Source organism: Morone saxatilis, unplaced genomic scaffold (genome assembly GCF_004916995.1).
Source record: "Morone saxatilis isolate NCDOM2014 unplaced genomic scaffold, NCSU_SB_2.0 Contig20, whole genome shotgun sequence".
NCBI lineage: Eukaryota > Metazoa > Chordata > Actinopteri > Moronidae > Morone > Morone saxatilis.
In genome coordinates this window covers 240591-247519 of record NW_023339763.1, presented here as the reverse complement: position 1 = coordinate 247519, position 6929 = coordinate 240591, and the positions used below count along the sequence as shown (strand labels likewise).

The following is a 6929-nucleotide window of genomic DNA, read 5'->3' as shown; positions in this document are numbered from 1 at the left end:
TCTGGTCTCTCCTGGCAGAGGTGACGTATCATACAGCTAACCACATAATGGTCCGTGTATTACCGCTGTAATTGGACTCCTGCAGGTCCTGTAGGGGGCGCTACAGAGTGTTCCACTGGATAGACTTTGCTTAACGTCGTTTGTGTGAAAAAAAACTTGAAGGACAGGCTGGGTACAATCAATTTGCGGATACCTAATAACATACACTATATGCCTGTTCTGTCTCTTAAAGAAAAATAGGAAGAATAGCTACTAACAATGTTTCAGTAAACGTGGATATATATATGTACTCGGTCTTGTTTTTCTGTTGCTATATTATCAGGATAGTGTTTTAATTGGTATTTGTCACAATATATATTTACATATCTCACTATTCTCTTATGTCACATCAACTAATATCGATTTCTTTCATTCATTACTTACATACTAATAGCTATTTCACACACATACATTCACATTATTACATTCATCTATACTATCATAAATTGACACAAAACACAACACTACACCATTATGCTCTACATCGCACACAATATCATCAAGATACAACCAAACACAAACACATTTACGAATATCACTCCACACTATACTATACAAACAATTTAAAAACACATAATAAACAATAATATTTCTTTTAGCAACTATGAAGTCTACATACTACATCGTTTATTCACACACAAGATGCATCTACAATCGACAACATCATACAAAACATCATATATGATCGACAATTAAATCACATACAATATACTACAATTACACAAGAATCACACATATACACCACAAATCACACAATGTATTCACAACTACAACATCGCACACACAAAAAAACACAAGAAACAAAACAAACAACAAAAAACAAAACACAACACACAAAACAAACAACACAACAAACACAACAAACACACAACAAAAACACACACAAACACCACACAACACGACACAGCACACACACAGCATCGTACACACATCATCACTTACACACAAAAAAACAAAATATTACACTATATTTCTATATCATATACAAAAGTCACACCATACACAACACACAAATCAAACCAAATATCAAAACAACATCACAAAAACTAAACAATAACACAACAAATCATAGCAATATATACAAAAAACAACACATAAATATATAACATAACACAACAGCACACAAATAACTTCTATACAAATCACATTATCAACACAAATCACAACTATATACAGACATTTATCTAACAACAACACAATTTCACAAACATTTTATTTATCATCACAAGCAAGACAACCACAATACATAATCAATAAAACAAGATAAAACACATTCAACAACAATACAAAAAAACAAACAAAAACCACAAGTATACTACATATCAACTCACCACACACGTACAAACCAAACACACAAAAAATTCAACAACCAAATTCATACAACATCGTATCAACTATCACATATTCAAGCACAAAACATAACTAACACACAACAACACCACGATCAATACAAAACATAAAAAATTATCCACACAACTATAAATTACAACATGATCTACAACAGTATTTAACACAACAAATAACACACACATACACAAATAACTAATAAAACAACAAAACAAACTACACACAACAAACACAATATAATACAAACACGTATCAATAATTATCACACACACAACAACACACACACACTAATACAAAACACATCAGACAAATTAACACACAACTACACACTACAAACAACAACATTCATACATAAACAACAACAATAGCACACCTACATAATACACAACACTCACACTACATCTCACACTATCATACAAACAACACATATAATTACACATCTAAACACACGATACTACATCATATCTACACCAAACAAATATATCTATCGAACGATACACACACACTATCACTAATAAAGAACACAAAACAAAGACAAATACACACACATATACATTAATACATAACATCGTATTAACACATCAATTTCACATCACACTCGTCTCTAGTATTTTTGGTGACATGTTAGTTCAGTATTTCGGAGTATATTTTTGTTTCCCGAGAATATGAATGTTTAATTGAAAGGATCTCTATATTAGGTTCTCTGTAATTCACCTTCGAAAGTGAGGCTATCATTTAGTAACGAATATTTTTCACCCACCCGCCAATTCTAGACCCTAAGATATACATATGAATAATAACATCACTAAATAATAATTATATTATTCATGGGTTTATTTATCAGTTTTTTTACCACAGAGTTATGATCCGGTCTCCTTGGTAACAGCTGAGGGTTGCGCGACTAATTGTTAAACCTGGAACTTGTATTTACTATTGCCATTTATGTTTTCTACCGTATTGCATATCGGAAACGGTTACGTTTAGCGATTTCCGATTTTGGTAGATGATTGTAATCGTTTTATGCTCCCATACGGCGGAGTGACATGGACATCCGCAGCTCTTAATTCAGAGTCCACGTAGTTCAGGGACATGACCGGTTGTCAGTATAATATGATGGAGCGTGTCGTTTGTCCGTACAGCCTCATTGGCTAGGAGGCTCCACGCGGCGCTACCAGCTTTGCACTTGCAAGCACATCCTGGCGATCCGTATTACACTAATGGAAAATCGATCACTTATGGACGTCTTTATTGAGGTGGCTAATTTGCTGACAATTATGTTCTGCAGCGTTTCGTTAGTAGTTCTCACAGGAGACGCTTGGAGCGAATTGTCTTTCTACCTTATGATACAGAATAAAGGTTGTTATATTCAGAGCGGAGAGGTGGGCCTTATTAATGTTCGATACAATATTCTGTGTCATTTACCTCTCATTCATTCATGTGATGATAAGTTTTTCAGTCTGACAGGTTCTTGTGTCTCTTTTCTGCTTTCGGTCAGGGTGGAGATGAATGGATTTTGATGGAGAGAGGAGATTGAGATGATTTAGAAATGTTGGTACTCATTTCTAGTTCTGTTTCTTTTATTGTCTCTCTTCTTGCGGCTGTGGTGGTTGTGTGTGTCTGGTGAATCAAGAGGGGTGGATTGATTTGAGAGTGATGAGAAGCATTGAATTCGTGTGTCAGGGATGGTAGGTGGTGAGGAGTGATCTGATTTGAGATCCTTTTTGTTTGAGGCTGCTTGTTCTTTTTCGTCTGAGAGTCTGTTTGTTATGATGAGGGCGTCTTGATCAGGTATCGTGAGTTATTATTATGTGGATATGAGGATTGGTGTTTGACTTGATTATGTAACGACAGGTGGGATGGATGGGAATGGAGGGTATGGAGAGAGACTGGATTTGTTGTTTTTGGATGGTGATTAGTATCAGGGAGATGATACGAGAGATGATGATAGGAAAATTCCAGACTAGGCGGTATATGATGAGAAATGGGAAAGGATCAGAATGAGGAGGATTTTTGATTTTCTTGCATGTTGAGTTTTTGGCTTGTGATTTCGCGATGAGAAACCATTGGCCTGAGGAGGAAGGTAGGAGCGTTGTCGTTGTTCGGTTGCTCTTCGGGTTGATGGTCAGGAGATGTGTGTGTGTTGTGTTGTTGTGTGTGTTTCATCCTTTAATGTAAACTAGGTTTTTTGGCTGGTATGATTCTCTTCTTTTTGGCGTGGTTTATTACTCATCTATCTCTTACTCACATCTATTGCAGGGTCTTTGAGTTGATGATGGCTCCCATATTTTAGGTCGATTCAATCAGTGACATTCTAAGCTCCCCAAAAACCCTACTAAAGGCCAGGCTCAGGTCGCTGTTTCTTTACAATTTTGTATTTGATATGTTTCTTTCTGAGCGGTCTGGTTGGTTTCAGGCTTGGTGGATATAATATGTTGTATGTATGATATATGTATTATTGTGACTTTTGATATTGGTTTTTGTGTTGGAATCGTTGTTCTGTGCTAGTTTTGTAGCGTAGCTCTTGATGTTCACTTTGTTGGATGCGTGTTCTATTCTGGTGTGTCTTTTGTTTTCGTTTCTGATGGGAAGTGACTATCGATATATTCATTCTACTGTAGAGCTTACCTTGCTGTGACGTCAAGATCTGATTTTCGAATGTGATTGGAATAATTAACTTATGGTTGAAGTTTATGAATTTTATTCTGTATCTGATATTCAGTGTTGTGTGTATTTCTGTTCTGTAGTTTGTTCTATTCATCGAGATTATATGTCTGATAATTGTTCTTTCTGCTACTAGCGTTTGTAATCTTGATTGTTTTCATTTATTTTTATTTACAGACAGCCAGAGAGACAGACAGCCAGAGAGAGAGACCTCATGCTGCTGGAGAACAGGGACATTGTGTTCTGGTGTTAAAGGCCAGACGGAGCAGGTGGCTGTAACACAAACAAATCAACAGACGCCTGCGAGGTGAAAGACCGGCTGCTAGCTCTGGGAGCGCCCGGCTACAAGCTAACATGCTGAGGTTCAGCAGTGGTTCCCAACCTGAGGGTCAGGGCCCCTACAAGGGGACGCCAAAGCTTCAATTCGCCTTGATTTTAAGGCGTGCTAGAAAACGTAAAGAATATCCACAGCTATCCGAGCATTTCATTTATTTCTGTGAAAACTGAAACTGTTAACGTTTAGATTACACTTTATATCAGATAAGTTAGTTTAGCTCAAAAAATAGTTGAAACTCATTAAACTTCTGAGTAAAACTAACTTAAATATGCAAGTTACAAAACATTATTGATCAAGAAGCTTCAGTCATTTGACTTTCCCTGACACAAAATAATAAAAAGAAAGAAATGTATAAAGAATGTTTTTAACTTCTAAAACTGAGTTTGTGTAAAGTGTTTGATGCAGTTTATTATTTAATATCTAAACTTCTAACTGGGCTCTGTTGCTGCAGATCTGTTCGGGTGTTCTCACCTCGTTAAACCACTTCTGTACACTATATTCCTGTGCTGCTGTGTCTAACTTGAGTTTCTCCTACGGGGATCAATAAAGGAACATCTGATCTGATGTCACACTGAATCCATCCCCTGTATTCCTGCTCATACACAGCCCTATTCTGGACTGTTGGTCAGGAGAAACACGACATTTGAAAACATACAGTGAGGCTGCTGTGATCGATTTACAGGACCAGCAAGAGTAATTACATTGATGGCGTCCGTCGTGATGCACGCTGGCCCAGTAAGACTCACATTGTGACAGAAGCGGCTGTAAAACGGTTAGAAATGTTTTTCAGTTTGATCCATTCAGTCCGATAAAGAATAGAAGAGCTGGACGTTTGTAGTTGAACAGGACGTTAGCTCAGGACAGCAGGAAGTTGCTTTTTTAGCTTCATTTGTTCAGGACAGAGTCGATGTTTTCTTTAGTTAATCAGTAAAAACAACCAATCAGACGCTGCGAGCAGGGTTCGAACCTGCGCGGGGAAACCCCATTGGATTTCAAGTCCAACGCCTTAACCACTCGGCCATCACAGCCCTGAGTGGGTGGACAATGTCTTCAGGAGTTGGTGGAGACCAAAACCAGAGCTAGAAGACGGGTAAGTATAGGAGCAATCAGCAAATAACCATCCTTACTTTGCCTGGAAGCAGTGAAAAATCCTTTCCTGAAGCTCGACAGTGCGTCTTCATACGGAGTCCTTCCTTTAGAGCTAGATGATGCTGCTGCAGCGCCACCTATTGGCCAAATGGCACCACATTTATCATGGTCTCTCAGACGTTGTATCTACACACAACCACCAGATGTGGTTAGGGTTAGGGTTAGGGTTAGGGTTCAGTAATACTCAATACTGTAAACTGTGATGGCAAGCTGATGTCAAAAGTCTGAGACACACACACACACTGTTACATACGACACTGTTAACAATCACCAGGTTTTCACAATAAATCCTGATAATAAACGACTGTAGTGATGTTTTGGCAATGCATGATGGGTAATTATTTGAATATTGCAGGCTGATGTTGTGAATTATTACAATATATTGTAATCTTTACAGAAATATTAAGACTGATTACTGTGACTGTCACCTATATTACTGTAAAATAATGACTGTATTATCCTGTAATTTACAGTAAAAGTACAATAATGTATTCTACAGAGATAGATTACTGTTCTGGGTGCTGAAAACTGTAGTTTTAGTTTCTAGTATTCCTCTACTTGGCTTCAACTGGTGAGAACACATTTCCCAAAACATTTAAACTAAAATGAAACATTAATTGTCCTGAGGTGCTGATGTTTTTAAAAGCCTAGATTATACCTCATATACCCAATACACTGCATGCCAATATTTACCAAGTGTATGTGCATATGCATGCAATATTTAAACGTTCTGAACATTTAGGAGGATCTATTGACTGAACACATTTTTCACATATTCACTTATAAATAATAAAAAAAAGATACACTTCACATTCAGACACAAACACACTCAGGGATGGGGCCGGTGGCGGAGGAGGAGGTTTTTGTAGCAGTGGATGAAAAAAATATTGAAAAATTCATTACAGATTTTCTGCTATTCTAACGGAGTTGTTGTCCTGATGTGAAAGCGGTTGCTCGCTGTTTAGTTTATACATGCATGCTATCAAAAGGGGCGTTACTGTTGTTGTCACGTGACTGTTAGGACTTGGTAGGTAAATTGTTAGGATTTGTTAGGAATTGGTCAGTATTTGTTCAGCTATTTGTTAGGAATTGCGTTCAGTAACTTTGTAGTATTTGTTTAGGCAAATTGGTCAGTATTTGGTTAGGGATTTTGTTAGCGAATTGGTTCAGTAATTTGTTAGGGGATGTTTGTTAGGAATTGCGTCAGTATTTGTTAGGATTTGTTAGGAATTGGTCAGTATTTGTTAGGATTTGAGTTAGCAGACCTGAGATGGGTGGACAATGTCTCCAGGAATCTGTGGAGTCCAAAACTAGAGCTAGAAGACGATTAACTATAGGAGCAAACAGCAAATAACCATCATTACTTTATCAGTGAATCGTTTGGTCTATAAAATGT

General features: G+C 37.3%; 1 non-coding gene across 1 annotated transcript; it reads right to left on the bottom strand.

The window, feature by feature from the left end:
- Window positions 1-5330: 5330 nt before the first annotated feature.
- Window positions 5331-5412, bottom strand: trnas-uga. The gene has a single exon. It is a non-coding gene; the product is annotated as a tRNA-Ser (tRNA).
- Between the last annotated feature and the right edge of the window lie 1517 nt (window positions 5413-6929).